General features: G+C 34.9%; 1 protein-coding gene across 1 annotated transcript in view; it reads right to left on the bottom strand.

Annotated features, from left to right (window-relative positions):
- The window catches only part of LOC125778955 (gram-negative bacteria-binding protein 2-like), a gene marked incomplete at its 5' end in the record, with an annotated part of 217,652 nt that overhangs the window by 200,874 nt on the left and 303 nt on the right, over window positions 1–16,475 (bottom strand). The gene's annotated exons all lie outside the window — the stretch shown is intronic.

Below are 16,475 nucleotides of genomic sequence, written 5' to 3'. Positions count from 1 at the left end.
AAAAATTAAGACGATCGGTGTAATCGGACAACTGCCACGCCCAAAAATTGCCATTAATCGAAAAGCGATAACTGATCACAAGACTAAAATATATGACTGTAATTTGACCCAGGGGATCACAGGAGCAAGGGACATGCGTAGCTAAAACTTTCGAAAAAATGGGCGTGGCTCCACTCTCTCAAATACAATATCCAAGCTTGCTCAGAAAAAATCCCTAAGCGACACTTTAAAAATCGAAAAATCGGGTGATGTCACTCATATAACGGTTCAGTGAAAAACTGCTAAAAGAGCGATAAATCAATAAATAAATACGCCAAAGAAACAAAATGTTACACCTGGGAGAAAAAAAGGATTTTTTAGGAGCCGGGGTAATTATTGAACGATGCGCTATTATTATTATCTAATAATAGTATGCCTGTATGTCAAATAGGTTTAATCGTATCAATAATTTTGTTGGCCACATATAATTAATAGGAAGATGTGAACTTCTAGGCGTCTTTATAGCGCATATTTCGGCAAAAATCGGATGACAACTTTTCCTACACCTCAAAACTATCAAACCTTTACACCTGAAGCAATTTCTTCGACTTTGATCCTAGCAAGTTGCAATAGTATAATATAATATGTTCGGTTACACCTGAACTTAGCTATTTTTTACTTACTCGAATATAATTTTTTACCAATAGTGATTCATTCATTCCCTGCAGAGGAAGAATAACTCTAATCAACAATCAATCAATAACTCTAATCAATCCCTGCTTGTCATGGGATTCGAAGGTTTTTGCCAAATTTCGGCTTCAGAATAGAGTTATCTAACAAAAAGTCAATTTATCTGCATAAAACCAGAATATAATTGACTTCACTATTGTAATGTAACTGTAAATTTATCAAGTCCATGGAATTTATTATAAATATAATGAGAATGGCTAATTCCATAATAAAGGCAACAGGTTGTGTAGGCAATCTTCACATGGATATTCTGTATTTATACATTATTTATATTGGGTTGTCAAAAAAGTCTTGCGGTATTTTTATTGATTTTTTTTTTATTGAAATTGAAATAAATTTTTGATGACTCATGCCCAGCTCTTGACCGATGCCACAGCTGCTACTATGCCGGTCTCTTTCGACCAATTCAGCGATGTTATAGCAATTTTCGACGACAGGCCTTCCGGAGCGTGGCGCATCTTCGACCACCTCTACACCAGAACGAAAACGTTGAAACCATCGTTGTATGGTGGAAATGGAAACTGTATCGGGTCCATAAAATGCACAAATTTTATTGGCGGCTTGTGATGCATTTTTGCCTTTATCGTAGTAGTACTATAAAATATGCCGTATTTTCTCTTTATTTTGCTCCATGTTTGCGACGCTATAACTCACGAAAGACTTAAAAGAAACGACAATCAATCAAGTGCGCGTGGAATGAGCTTTCCAAAAAGGTATAGCATGACCCGATGCGACGAATAAAACTAGAACTACGCGCTTTCAGCCCCAACTAGCGAAAATACCGCAAGACTTTTTTGACAACCTAATATTTATATACAGTGGCGGACAAAAAAAAGTGGGCACCTTAGAAATTTGTTATTATTTGATTTTATTTAAAACTTGATTCATGTAAGTATTCGAAACAAAAATAAATAATTCAATTCAAAATAAATAATTTTTATTAGAAGCCGAAACAAAATATCTCCGATATTTAAATTTCTACTATGATACTTATAAAAAATGTTCTCAAAACTAAACGCGATACAATAAAAACCCGATTTTTTTTAATAACTTAGTAATAATAATAGACACATCAAATTGTCTTCATTCAATATTTCGTGGCGCCTCCTTTGTTTTTTATTACGGTTTTTATTTATTCGGGCATGGAATCAACTAACGGATGTAAAAATTGTGCCGGTATACCGTTATACTCGTAACAAATCTCTTCAATTATTCGGTCAAGGTCTGGCAATATCCAAGTCTCTTCTTGGTTATCCGCGCTTTCATGATGTTCCAAAGGTTTTCTATGGGGTTTATATCAGGACTGTTTCCAGGCCAGTCCATTGATAAAACACCCAATTCTGCTAAATATTTTATTATCTGAAATAAATTAAAATGTGTACTAACCATTTCTTTGTAAAAATTAAATCTTAATAAGGTTATACAATATAAAAACATGTTTATACTTACCGATTTGGCTCGATGGCATTGCGCAGAATCATCCTGAAAAATTATGTTGTCCATATAGGGAAAGTGCTCTTCAATTGAAAGGACCAGGTTTTCCTGTAATATCTGTTGGTATTTAGTGGGGTAAATATTTCCATCAATCAACGTCAAATGTCCAACACCATGATAGGAATAACACCACCAGATCATCCGACTTCCCCCCTGCCTGACGGTACGTTTGACACACTTATTACTGAAAAGTTCACCAATTCTTCTGCGAATGTACGACATTCCGTCTGAACCGAAAATGTTAATTTTGGACTCATCAGAATATATGACTTCTCTTCAATCTTTCTTAGTCCTTGGTCATCCTTGGTAGTAGTTTCCTTCGGGCGTCCAGAACCCGTTTTGTGTTTTAAAGACAGAGTCTTCGCATATTTCTGAAGGAAAACCCCGACAGTAGTTATGCTAAAATTCATTTTATCACCAATTTTACGTATACTCAAGTTTTACGATCACAAAGCCAAAATTGTGACTTTATCAACTTCAGTCAATTTTGTACTTTTTCCACATTTCAGGAATATAAATAACAGCGTTCTATTGTAGTGAATAATGAACTTACTAAAATAAATACTAACTTGTATAATAAAGTTCGATTTGTTAACACTACATTGATTTAAAGTCACTACAACCATGTTCCCCGTTTTTTTATATACTAAAAATATATACTTACCTAATCGTTCCCTTGGTAGTTGTGCCAATTTCATATCCGGCCAAGGATTGTTAACTCGTCGGCGTTCTCCTAACTTTATTTGAGGAATGTTTTATTCCGCTACAACGGAAGCAACAGCAACAAATGTCGTCCCTCATTCAATTATCAAATTCACACAATTTAAGAAACAAACAATCACACCTCACTTGGTGATTTCAAAGGCAATTTCTGCAAAAAAAAAAATGTACACACACTGTCATCGGGGCGGTCAGTCAACATTGGCTATTTGCACAAAATGCCTTTGAAGTGTGCATGTTTCATTGATTAAAACGAAATACAGTCCTGATTCGGTCACTACCACCGAATTGAATTTAATTTAGTTGAATTGAAAACTTTCGCTGTTCTTAGTATTTGTATTTCATTGAGTAGGAACGAGTGTATCCGTATTTCCTGCTAATGTTCTTGTACTTGTATATTTATATGTATGACCTACTCGACGTTTGGTCATGAATAATGTAGCTGATGAATTTTAAGTAGTGTCAGTAAATTAAAGCAATGCAACGCCATTTAAGAACATTCTCCCAAGCACACAATTGTGGCAGTGACTCGGGGACTCAGTGACTTGCTTGAAGCAGCAAAGACAAAACCAACACAAAGACTACAGCAAACAGAAGAAGCAAGAACACACGATGGGAACACTTAGAACGCAAAATGGAAATGGAATAAAAACCGCAGGAAAATGCCTTGAAGAATACGGAAAGCATACCAAGATGACTGAGACTGCCACTGAGACTGAGACTGGTAAATTGAAAAGCAAATGAAAGTGGAAAATCGAAAGGGAAGCCACGGGCTTGCCATATTGATCGAAATGCTAAAATGTAGGGAGAGCGATGCTCTGCTAACGAAGGCCAAACCGCAGTAGTAATATATAATAGTAAATGTGAAAGTGAAAGTAACTACAAAAGCAACAAACATCGGCGTTTCTAGGCCATTAACTTCGAGCGCAATTGCTGTACGCCCCTCACGAGCAGCTTTTATACAGAGTCATACATACTTGTATGTACTATGCATTCAGGCGACTACTAACGGAAATGGTTGCAAGTCTACTTGCTTTATATGTATATTCATTCATACATTTGTAATTGTGTATCTATGCACTTGTGTGTGTATGTGGATGAGAGTGGCTGTTTGAAAGCAGCAAAACAAACATTCAGCTTTATAACAAACAAGCGGCAACATTCAGGGCTGCGATGTAGGAGACTACCGCCAGTGCGACGCACGCTGGGGCAGTATATCAGATTTTTTAGATAAAAAAGATACCCCTTTTATGGATCCCATGTGGATTTTATAGACTTGTAGTATAGCAAGAAAAAACGTTGACTTCGACAGCACTGAAGCTAAAATACCCTTCACAAATAAAAAGTTTCATATCTAAGACAAGAGTCCATTCAAAAGTTTTATGACATTTTTGAAGTCATTTCTTCAATTGAAAAAGTTTTCTATACAAGCACTTGCCTGCCGTGAGCAGCTTCTGAAGAAGTAAAGAACATGTACAAAATTTGAAATCGGTATCTAATGGAGAACTAGTTCGCGTGTATACAGATGGACCGACATCGCTAAATCAACTCTGCTCGTTATGCTGATCATTTAAATATCGTCATCTAAAATGCAAAATAACGTAGGACTTTCAGAAGTTTGCAGGGATAAACTGTATTACAAACTTTGTGAAAAAAATATACTCTGTTTAGGGAAAATAAGCAACCAAAGGGTTGAACCGCAATTGCCGCCAGTTGGTTTGAGCAGCTGGTATAGTTCGTTCGATTCACTACTGTCTAACGCTTGACGAACCGAAGTCAGCTAATCAGAGGTTTTTTAGACTATTATAGTTGTCAAAATCAGAGTTAAACCGATAAAAAGTGTAATAGGTGTCATGACTTCAGATATTTAAAATTTAAAAGTTCACATGTTTAGATTAGTGTCCTTTCATTCTGATTTATTCTCAAACCATTTTCATTTTTGCTACCACAATCCCACTGTGCAGCGTGACGTTATAAAATGCCGTACAGCGTACTCAGCGCATGGTTGGTTTCAAAGTCGAAAGTGTGAAAAGCGAAAGATTGTTTTTAATTTAATTGAAAGCTTTTAATCATTTTATCATCTTTTTATGTGTTTTTGAACAAAAATTTATTTAAGAAAATATTCAAAACGCTGGTCAAAATAAATTTGCCAAAATTACTTCAGTGAGTGTTTTATATTTGAAGCTTACATGCGGTAAAATCACAATTTTCATATTACGCTAAGTGAAGTAAAAGGAAATATGAGAGACTACACACGAAAGTCATTGGAATGCTTTTAAAGAATTACAAAAATCGCTAATGAAATTATGATGGTTATTGTTTCGCTGGCAGAAGCTTAGAAGCTCTAACAAAGCATGCTATTAAAAATGAACAATAAAAATTTTATAAATACAATAACAATATAATAATCATAGAGCATAGCCAGGGAAATATTTTGAGGAGTAAAACCAACCATATAAAGTAAAGTCAACCGGATGTTCGAAAATCCTGGTACTCGTATTAGTTATAAAGGGGCTAGGCCAAGTTTTTGCTCAAATTTATCTATTTTGGACACAAAGATATACTGTTATGAATAAAACACGTTCTCTTATTTTTATTGGGATAACTTACATATTGGAAATATATGCGGTACAAAGTCACCCCGAAGTTCAAAATTTTTTATATCAGATATATGGGGACTAAGGGAAGTATTGGTCCGATTGAAACCATTTTTGACATACAGACATACCTTAATTTCACTTATATACATATATGATGTATTTACCGACATTTTCGATCAAAAGTCAACCATAGGTACCGGAGTCTAAACATTCGGTACCTAAGGGCTTGAAAAGTTATAGGATTTAAACAATTTCTGGTCGTAAGGTGGCACACACTAAAGACATTACTCGTGCAAAGTTTTATCCTGTTATATTAAATGGTTCTTGATTAGTGTACTGGAAACTGAACGAATCAAGTGGAATTTAAAATTATGCTATATGAGAAGTAGGCGTGGTTATAGTCTGATTTCTCCTATTTTCACACTGTGATATACATAAGTGTAAGGAGAATGCCACGTACTAAATTTTTTCGAAATCGCTTGTTCACATCCCTAGATATGGGATTTAACCAAAAAGTGGACAGGGCACGCCCATTGTCCAATTTTCGCACCAGCTCTTATAAAGACTTCTCATACCATCTTGGGTGTATAATTTAATGTCTCTGCATAAGAACCGGATTTATTACCCTCTCAAGCTTTTAAAGGACAGTACATGATATTTCGTCGTTCGTTATCAACTACTCTCCAACTTTTTATACCCTAAACAGGATGACGAACTGAGCTGATTTGGCTATAACCGTATGTTTGCCTTTTCGTTATATCAAAAGAGCATATAATCAACCGAAAATTTATTTATATTTATTTTAATAGATATCTAAATAGTTGTTTTGACTCCTTGCATTTATTGTGGAAACTAGTCCAATCAACTTCATAGTCTCTCTGAGCTTGTGACAGTTCACCCTCATCATTGTGTTCAATAATCTTTGAAGAAAAATAAGATTTTATATTCTATTTAAAAAATTTTGAATAATGACTAATAGATTCCACTCAATAAAAGTGCCTCAGAATTTTCCTTATAAAATCACTCGATCTATTTTGCCCACTTGCCATGGACATAAATGTGAATAATTCGGTAGTAACAAATTGTATCTAAAGTTCACAAATTATCCATTTTCTCATTAAATATGGTATTTAGTTTTCCGTTTATAATATTTTCTCAATGTCATTACTTGAACTTGTGATAAATTACATAATTAATGTCAACAAAAAGTTCCAACAGTATAACAACTTTCGATTGACAGTCCTCGCATTTCTGTGACATTTTCAAATGCGTTAAAATATGCTTTCATCTTCAGCCGCTTTTATGTATTCATGTGTGACTGCAAGCGTAAATATAATATCTGCAATTGATACTTCGGCTGAAACTTTGCATTCACATTCATGCATATAATTTCCACTCAAAATTTTCTCAAATACTTGAAATTATGTAAATGATCAAAATTATTGAAATTTGCATCATAATTGAAAACTGAGTGAAGTGTATGCTTGATTCGTACGTCAAGTGTGTGTACTTTGCAGCCTACTCACGTGCAAACGCACATAATTATGTCAAATGTGGCATATGTGCATATATACATACATATGTACATATATTATATGTTTATGGATACGTGTGTGGTGGAGAAGAACCGCAAGTGCTATAAACTCATATAAATTTGTTTACCCATACCACTATGAGTTCCAAGATTGAGCTGTGAGTATATAGCTAAATATGTAATTGTGTGTATTTGTGTAGCCTTCCATCTTCATAGGCGCACATACAGCTGCTACTTGTTGATGTGTTGGTTACCATTTCCAACAAAATAGATGCAAGGCAAGAGTCCGTGTAACATATTTCAATATTTATATAACGGGTGATTTTTTTGAGGTTAGGATTTTCATGCATTAGTATTTGACAGATCACGTGGGATTTCAGACATGGTGTCAAAGAGAAAGATGCTCAGTATGCTTTGACATTTCATCATGAATAGACTTACTAACGAGCAACGCTTGCAAATCATTGAATTTTATTACCAAAATCAGTGTTCGGTTCGAAATGTGTTTATCGACAAATTTTGTTCAGCGATGAGGCTCATTTCTGGTTGAATGGCTACGTAAATAAGCAAAATTGCCGCATTTGGGGTGAAGAGCAACCAGAAGCCGTTCAAGAACTGCCCATGCATCCCGAAAAATGCACTGTTTGGTGTGGTTTGTACGCTGGTGGAATCATTGGACCGTATTTTTTCAAAGATGCTGTTGGACGCAACGTTACGGTGAATGGCGATCGCTATCGTTCGATGCTAACAAACTTTTTGTTGCCAAAAATGGAAGAACTGAACTTGGTTGACATGTGGTTTCAACAAGATGGCGCTACATGCCACACAGCTCGCGATTCTATGGCCATTTTGAGGGAAAACTTCGGACAACAATTCATCTCAAGAAATGGACCCGTAAGTTGGCCACCAAGATCATGCGATTTAACGCCTTTAGACTATTTTTTGTGGGGCTACGTCAAGTCTAAAGTCTACAGAAATAAGCCAGCAACTATTCCAGAAGAACATTTCCGAAGAAATTCGGGCTATTCCGGCCGAAATGCTCGAAAAAGTTGCCCAAAATTGGACTTTCCGAATGGACCACCTAAGACGCAGCCGCGGTCAACATTTAAATGAAATTATCTTCAAAAAGTAAATGTCATGAACCAATCTATCGTTTCAAATAAAGAACCGATGAGATTTTGCAAATTTTATGCGTTTTTTTTTTAAAAAAAGTTATCAAGCTCTTAAAAAATCACCCTTTATATATACTTAGTTTCCACTTGTGGTATATTTGAGGATTATTGCACTGAAGTCAATTGAGGTGGCAAATGTGGACTTACACTTACAAATACATCGAATGCACTCAAGCGTCGTGAAGCATGTGCATAAATGTTGGTGTCTCCAAATAAATCACATAAGTATACATAAATATATATACATATCATAAATATATATACATAAATATATGTATGTGTGTCATATGTAGTTGAGCGACGATTTATGCGCACTGTTCAGAGTTTTTTTCTACAATCCGCGTACATATTCCTCCTACGGCCGAGTTTCATCAACTAAATATGTCAGCAAAAATTTATTACAATCATCTAAAAAGCATATAAGTCATTCGCATGCATCACTACATTTCCGTAGTACCGCAACGACCAACTAATCCAATCACATCGACTATTCAGTGTCTTGCCAAATGCACGATACGCCGACTTTTGCAACAACAAAAATTGTGAAAAGCGTCTTCAGAATCCAATTGCTGGAATTGTTTGTAAGGCTTAGTACCTGTCAGCTTACAGACAGAGATATGTATGTATGGAGGGGTAGTAATATTTTTAGCGGGTTGAAGTTTCCTCATGAGGTTTTGAGGTTAATAAATCTATTTCACGTCCTCTAATGAATTATTTTTTACAAGCATTTAGACCAGTCTATAGGTTTGATAATCTATTCTAGGCTTTAAGAAAAAAGGTTTAAATTTGTACTTAGTGTATAAAAATCTATTTCTTTTGATTTTTTAAACAAAATTACAAAATGGCGACTTCTGTTCCAATCTTCAGTATCATCTTTTTCAAGATGGCCTATACTAGAATTTCGTGAACCACAAGGCTTTCCGTCACACATTCATTTGAAGCCTTAATACTAACGCTTCCACATTATAATGTTTTGGACAGGGAAAGTACTTTTCTATCAACTGAATAGTATTTTAAAGACTATAAATTTTACTTCAAGCCAAAAAAAACAAGCGACTTTTGATTATTTTCAACTGGCCCAATCTTTTAACATTTAATAAAAATAAACTATGTTCTTTATGTACTCCCTATCACAAAAAATTCGTATTCCGCCTCTGGACGCCGTGTCTTCATGCATACATTATAAACTTTCGCTTTGTGGAGATATCTCATAAATTTGTACAAAAACGGTACTTCACATAACCGAATAAAAAATGTGTGCAAAAATTATGTTGCATACAAATGTTATACAAAATTACTGCTTGCCTGTAAATGCTGCTTTATAAATGCAAATGTCACAGGCCGTTCCTTTCCACCTTAAGTAGTCTGCGTTATGTTAACGTTTGCGCGGAGTTTGAATTTTAATTTAATACAGAAATACATATATAAATCAGTAATTTAATCAACAATTCCCACGCTGTGTATCGAGGTCAAACTCTCGTGGCTGTTGCGCGAGATTGAACAATAAGTGGCACGGAGCACTGTGGGCATGTTTAGTGTAAAGTATGAAAATTTAACAGGTATTGAGATTAACGGCACAATTTAGGCTTTAAATAAATATTTTTTTCATAGCGGTTTGTAAATTTTGAAAATATCATAAGAGAACGGACCCAGATTTAGATATGCCCAAGTTCTATGTCATCAACACCAACCCGAGTACAATTTGAAAAGTGGTACCTGAAAATTGTATATGTTTTTGAAAGGCTTACGTTTACTAACTTGGAGTAAGTAATGTCAAACAACTAAGTTTTATTATTACTGTACTTACCAAGTTTCTTGTACTTGAATACCATCGACTGTCTTTCAGGAAATATTTACTTTTCTAATCCACTAAAATTTGTCGTTAAGATATCTTAGAAAGTGTAAATTTAGTGTCGCAGATTAAAAATTGTGTACGGCGTTGACATATTAATTGCTTTAATATGTAAATAACGAAAGAAGATGGGTGACATTGTGCGTTTAAATATTTCACTTTATTGATTACCTTGTTCAAGGTGCTTACCAAAGTAAACAGGACCTTTTGAATCTCCCGTAGTAGAGTGCATAAGTGGTTTCAACGTTTTCAAAGTGATCGTGAGGACATAAATGACGATCAAAATCCGTGATCATCGGAAATTCCATAGAAACTATGCGTGAATTCATAAAACATCAGCCGACATCATCATTAAAATTCATGGAAATGGAATTGAACTTCTCCAAAACATCGATTTATCGCATTTTGACCGAACATTTGGGCTTACGAAAGGTGTGTGCACGGTTTGTTCCGCACAAATTGAGTGACGCCACTGTGTTGCGGCTAGTGGAAAAGTAACTTTTCTCCGATTATTTTTTCAGTGTTTTTAATGATGCAATTTTGTCACAGACATTCCAAGTAAATAAAAAACACATAAAGCTTATTTTTATGTTGGCCCGTTGATTTTTAATTGATTTTAGAAGTCAAATATACAAAATTTTCACGAAAAGAGGGGATTTCAGGGCTGTATTCAAAATAATATCATTTGATTTTGGTGACAGATATTTTGATTCGGAAAAAAAAATTTGCCTTTGTACAATTATCTTCTGTAAAACAAAGGAATTTTGTTTGAGACATTTTCATATGCACCTTTTTTAGAGCGAAAACCCGACTAAAGGTCCATTTTTCCTTTAAATTTGGGTTAGGTAAGCAATATCTAAAAAGTCCCAGAGAGTCCCAGTTCCAAACTACTAAAGAAATGTTATATGATTTGTTTTCAACGAACTGTGAAAAAATCAGCTGCCCATACCTGCCCTCCTGGGAGTTATAGCGATTTTAGTATATCACTCTCAGTATTTATTTCATAGAAATAAAGGGTAATTTTTTAAGAGCTTGATAACTTTTTAAAAAAAAAAAACGCATAAAATTTGCAAAATCTCATCGGTTCTTTATTTGAAACGTTAGATTGGTTCATGACATTTACTTTTTGAAGATAATTTCATTTAAATGTTGACCGCGGCTGCGTCTTAGGTGGTCCATTCGGGAAGTCCAATTTTGGGCAACTTTTTCGAGCATTTCGGCCGGAATAGCCCGAATTTCTTCGGAAATGTTGTCTTCCAAAGCTGGATTAGTTGCTGGCTTATTTCTGTAGACTTTAGACTTGACGTAGCCTCACAAAAAATAGTCTAAAGGCGTTAAATCGCATGATCTTGGTGGCCAACTTACGGGTCCATTTCTTGAGATGAATTGTTGTCCGAAGTTTTCCCTCAAAATGGCCATAGAATCGCGAGCTGTGTGGCATGTAGCGCCATCTTGTTGAAACCACATGTCAACCAAGTTCAGTTCTTCCATTTTTGGCAACAAAAAGTTTGTTAGCATCGAACGATAGCGATCGCCATTCACCGTAACGTTGCGTCCAACAGCATCTTTGAAAAAATACGGTCCAATGATTCCACCAGCGTACAAACCACACCAAACAGTGCATTTTTCGGGATGCATGGGCAGTTCTTGAACGGCTTCTGGTTGCTCTTCACCCCAAATGCGGCAATTTTGCTTATTTACGTAGCCATTCAACCAGAAATGAGCCTCATCGCTGAACAAAATTTGTCGATAAACACATTTCGAACCGAACACTGATTTTGGTAATAAAATTCAATGATTTGCAAGCGTTGCTCGTTAGTAAGTCTATTCATGATGAAATGTCAAAGCATACTGAGCATCTTTCTCTTTGACACCATGTCTGAAATCCCACGTGATCTGTCAAATACTAATGCATGAAAATCCTAACCTCAAAAAAATCACCCGTTAGAACGGAAATTCTCGGAATCACTTATTGAATAATTTAATCATATTGGTTTTCGGGTGACTTTCCGTCATCCCACGTCAAATTTTTATTATTTTCAGACCGGTTTCGGCTAATCGCCATCTTTTCTTTTTTGTCACTAATTAGTCCGCATGTGTGTCCGTCTTTATATAGTGTTTTCTTTTTGCTTGTGGTGGTACCTTTTTCTCTCTCTGTTGTTTTACTATTTTATTCTCTCTCTTTCGCTCTCTCTTTCTCCCCCTTTGTTTTTATATAACTTCTGGATATAAGATAGACTGCGATAAGTTCTCTAAGTACGGAAAAGAAACTGCTGGTCTCTATGTAAAGAAATATTCATGGCATTATATGCCACCAACTGTCCACAAGGTTCTTATTCATGGAGCTGAAATAATTCGTTCATTTTTGGTCCCCATTGGGCAACTATCAGAAGAAGCATTGGAAGCAGGAAACAAGGACTTCAGAAACACAAGGCTTTACCATGCGAGGAAAACATCAAGAAAAGACAATTGTGAAGACATATTACATTATCTGCTCGCCAATTCTGATCCCGCAATCACAAGTAGGAGAATACTGAAGGAGAAGAAACACCTGAAATTATCAGAGGAAGCAATGAACTTATTGGTAGATGACTGATAATTTGTAATTTTTCTGTAGAATGCAATAAAATATGCCTGTGTTATAAAATAGTATCTTCAATTTTTTTTTTATTCTACATCTATTCTAGCAATCCACAAAAATTAGCATAACTCTCTTAAAACTGAAGCTTTGAAATTAAAGCTTTTATTGCCACCTTTCAAATAAGAAATGAAATAGATTTTGGTTTTATATAAAATTTCAAAGTTTTTCAACAAATATCAAAAAATCATAAAAATTTGACGTTTATAATTCTTGTTCGGACCACCCTATACTTTATTTAAAAAAATAATCATAGGGTATTTATCAGAGATAAAAGAAGAATTAAAATAAATTTTTTTTGTAAATATTTTTTTCGATCAACTTTTTTTTGACTTTTGTTCAAAATTTGACCCAACAATTCTTTTCGGTGTAAATTTTTTTTTCACTCATTCTGTTTGGGATTTCATTCTGACCAATCTGTTTCTCATCGATACAATTAAAATTACAGTTTAGGCAATATGATTTCCAAAAAATTCCGGTTTCGAAACACTGTGATGACGACCAAAAATTGCTCAGAATCCGTCTCATAGATCGACGCTTGTGACCGATTATTTGACCAAAAATCACATTTTAACCATTCCGTATTCACTTCATAATGCACCGTGCGACTTCTAAGTTACTTTAGAAGTACACGAATACAACATTTTGAAAAGAAATTCATTGAAATTTGCGAAAATGGTCTCATACGCCTCATTACCAATATTTCGATGTAGGCAAATAGCTGTAAATATTATATATTAATGGTACACTGAAAACGTTACTTGGTGCTTTACTTAGATGGTAGACAAATGTAGAAACATATTTATTGCTGTTGTGTCCTATGCTAATATTATTTGAACTGTCGATTTTTTTATAAAAAAACCGAAGCTAATATACACTTCACAGGTGCATTTCTTTTAATAACTATGTGTTCAGTTTGTATGGAAGCTATGGAAGAGATTATACTATTACTTTAAGCAGTAATCCATGTCAAATTTCGCGAAGATACCACGTCAAATGCGAAAGTTTTCCCCACAAGACTTTGATTCCGATCGTTTGGTTTGTATGGCAGCTATATGTTATTGTGGTCCGATATCAGATATCGACAAATGAGCAGCTTTTTGAAAAGAAAATGACGCTTACAAAATTTCAAAACGATATCTTAAAAACTGAGGGACTAGTTCGTATATATGCAGACAGACGGACATGGCTCAATCGACTCAGGTCAACATACTGATCATTTATGTATACACTTTATCGGGTCTCCGACGCTTCATTCTGGGTGTTACAAACTTTGTGGCAAACTTAACATACCTTGTTCAGGGTATGAAAATAATCGTCTAAGCAATTAAGAACTACTTACAAATATTTTTTTCTAATCTACTTTTTATTCTGAAGCTTCTTCACGTTTCTACTATTTCTAATTCGAATAAATTAAGCTTTCAACATATTACTGGTTACCCAAATGACACTGTGCAATACTTGTACTTCCACTGACGGTGCAAAGTCTTGAAGACTGGCGCTACTTCCGTTTCCGAAAGAACAAACAAAATTGAAGTCATCATCAGCGCAACTACTTTTTTGTTTCAAAAGAAGGAATGTTAACTGTTTTTTGTTATTTTTTTTTTTTTTTTGCTGGCGTCCTGCAAGATTACATTTTCCTTTGCTTACTTTACTTTATTGCATTTCTCTATTTGTTGCTCGGTATTTCTCTTGCTTACTTGTGGTCTGGTTTCCGCTTTACGGACAAACATTTCTTTGCTGCTTGCTCAGCGCTGCTGTCAATTACAAGTTGCGTGAAGAAATAAAAGAAAACTTAAGGAAAAGGCAAGACAAACGTAAAGAAAACTTAGTAGCACATAAAATTTACTCAACCGCTTTTCAGTTTTTACTCGAACTCCATTTTTTTCGTGTTTTTGGTTGTGGAGCAGAGAAGTTTTCAGCTGCTGCGGACAGAGAAAGTAAAAGTAGACACTTTTTATCCTTTTAGCAGGATATGTATATATGTGAGTGAAAAAATTTCGGCAAATAATGTCAAATATCGTCAAATGTCAAAGTTTGACGTCCCAGCAGACGCATTGAGCTTACCGCATACTCACTTCAAACTAAAACGAATTTTATAGCATACACATACACATTTACACCCATCCACCCTCATATACATATATATAGGACCATTTGTATTTGTTTGAAGGTGGTAAAAGTTTTAAGAAGACTTCATCAATTGTCAAAATGGATAAATGGCAAATCTTGCAGCGGCAATCCACAAAAGACCGGCAAAGCAGAAACACAATAAAAAGTTTGGCAAAGCATAAATGTCTAAGCGACAGTGGATTGCCGGCAGCGCAGATGAAAGAGCGGCTGATATTGTTGCACTACTGTGACATTGAGAAATGAGTGAGGTATTGGAAAAGACATTTCAATCCGCCAAGACGCACATAAATCCTAGCGAATTATTGTAACCAAAAAAAATTAGGCTATGTGGCGTAAAGATGTAACGAAAAAACTTTCGGTAGCTGCTTGTCTTCGTCAGTCTATATATGTGGTTGTGTCGTAGAGTAAAACTCCATTCAATTCAACTGGTGTCGATAATAATCCCAATTGTAACACTTTAATGCCAACTTTTCAATGACAGCCGCACAAATGTAATACAGTTAAGAGAAAAAGTAAAACAGTCAAAACAGAATCAGTAAAATTAAGTATATAAACAAAAACTTTGAAATCTGCTTTTAGGCGCGTAGCGTTTAAACGATCATTTGAGTATTTTCTAACATGTTCGATTGTTAAATTCGAATTGAAATCAATAAATGGTTTATGTAAATGTTGTTGACTTCATTACAAGTAAAGCTAGTGTCTATAAAAGCTAATAGCTGTATAAATCTGATATCTATTGTGGCAAATTTATTTTAAAGGGCGCATTTAATGACCCAAATCGTGTTTAACTTTATATTCTTTTTTAGGGATGGATATCTTACTAAGTGCATAACTTGCACCACACAAACATTACGCCATTCATTGACTTGAATTTTGGGATTGTGACTATTGCGACAGTGTCTTCTGAAGAACATTACGTCTATACAATTTTGCTTCCAAAAGAAAACGTCCTATAACTTATATATACATATATATATATTAGGGTGATTCAAAAAACTTTTTTTTTTTCAATTGGTACTCGCTAAAATAGGTTCCTAGACCTTTCTAAGAAAGCCTCTCCAAATATGAGTTTTTAATTGTAACGGGAAGATCCTCCGCCTAACGGTTTTCTATTTTTTCTTATTATCAGATAGAACAATTTAAATCTCGCGTCCAACTACTTAAAAAAATATCTTGTTAATTAGGTTTTGTAGGAAATTGATTCAACTTCGAAAATTCCAATTCTATGTATTCTGCATTGCGATCGTAATTACGTTTTTGTACGTTGAAGTTTTGGTGGCGGAAAGCCGTTATATATTCATTTTCGTGCACTTGGATAAAATAATTTCCTCAAATATGTAAGTAAAACTTTATGATTATAATTGTAAAAGACATAATGGTGGTGTCCTTGGTTGTTTGTGCTTAAATTATATTTTTTGATATGTTTGCAGGTCAAAAGTAACAACGGCAGAGCAATACGAAAAATTGTGTAATATGATGGCCACGAAAAGAGATATTGCGCAGGGCTTCCAAAAGCCACCGAAGGAAGAAGTACAGGAGTTTTGGGAGGAGGTTGCAAGGAATTTAAATGCACTTGGCCCTTGGCCTTCCGCAAAAAATCTCA

Source organism: Bactrocera dorsalis, chromosome 5 (genome assembly GCF_023373825.1).
Source record: "Bactrocera dorsalis isolate Fly_Bdor chromosome 5, ASM2337382v1, whole genome shotgun sequence".
In the NCBI taxonomy this organism is placed as follows: Eukaryota; Metazoa; Arthropoda; class Insecta; order Diptera; family Tephritidae; genus Bactrocera; species Bactrocera dorsalis.
This window is presented reverse-complemented; position numbering and strand designations above follow the sequence as displayed.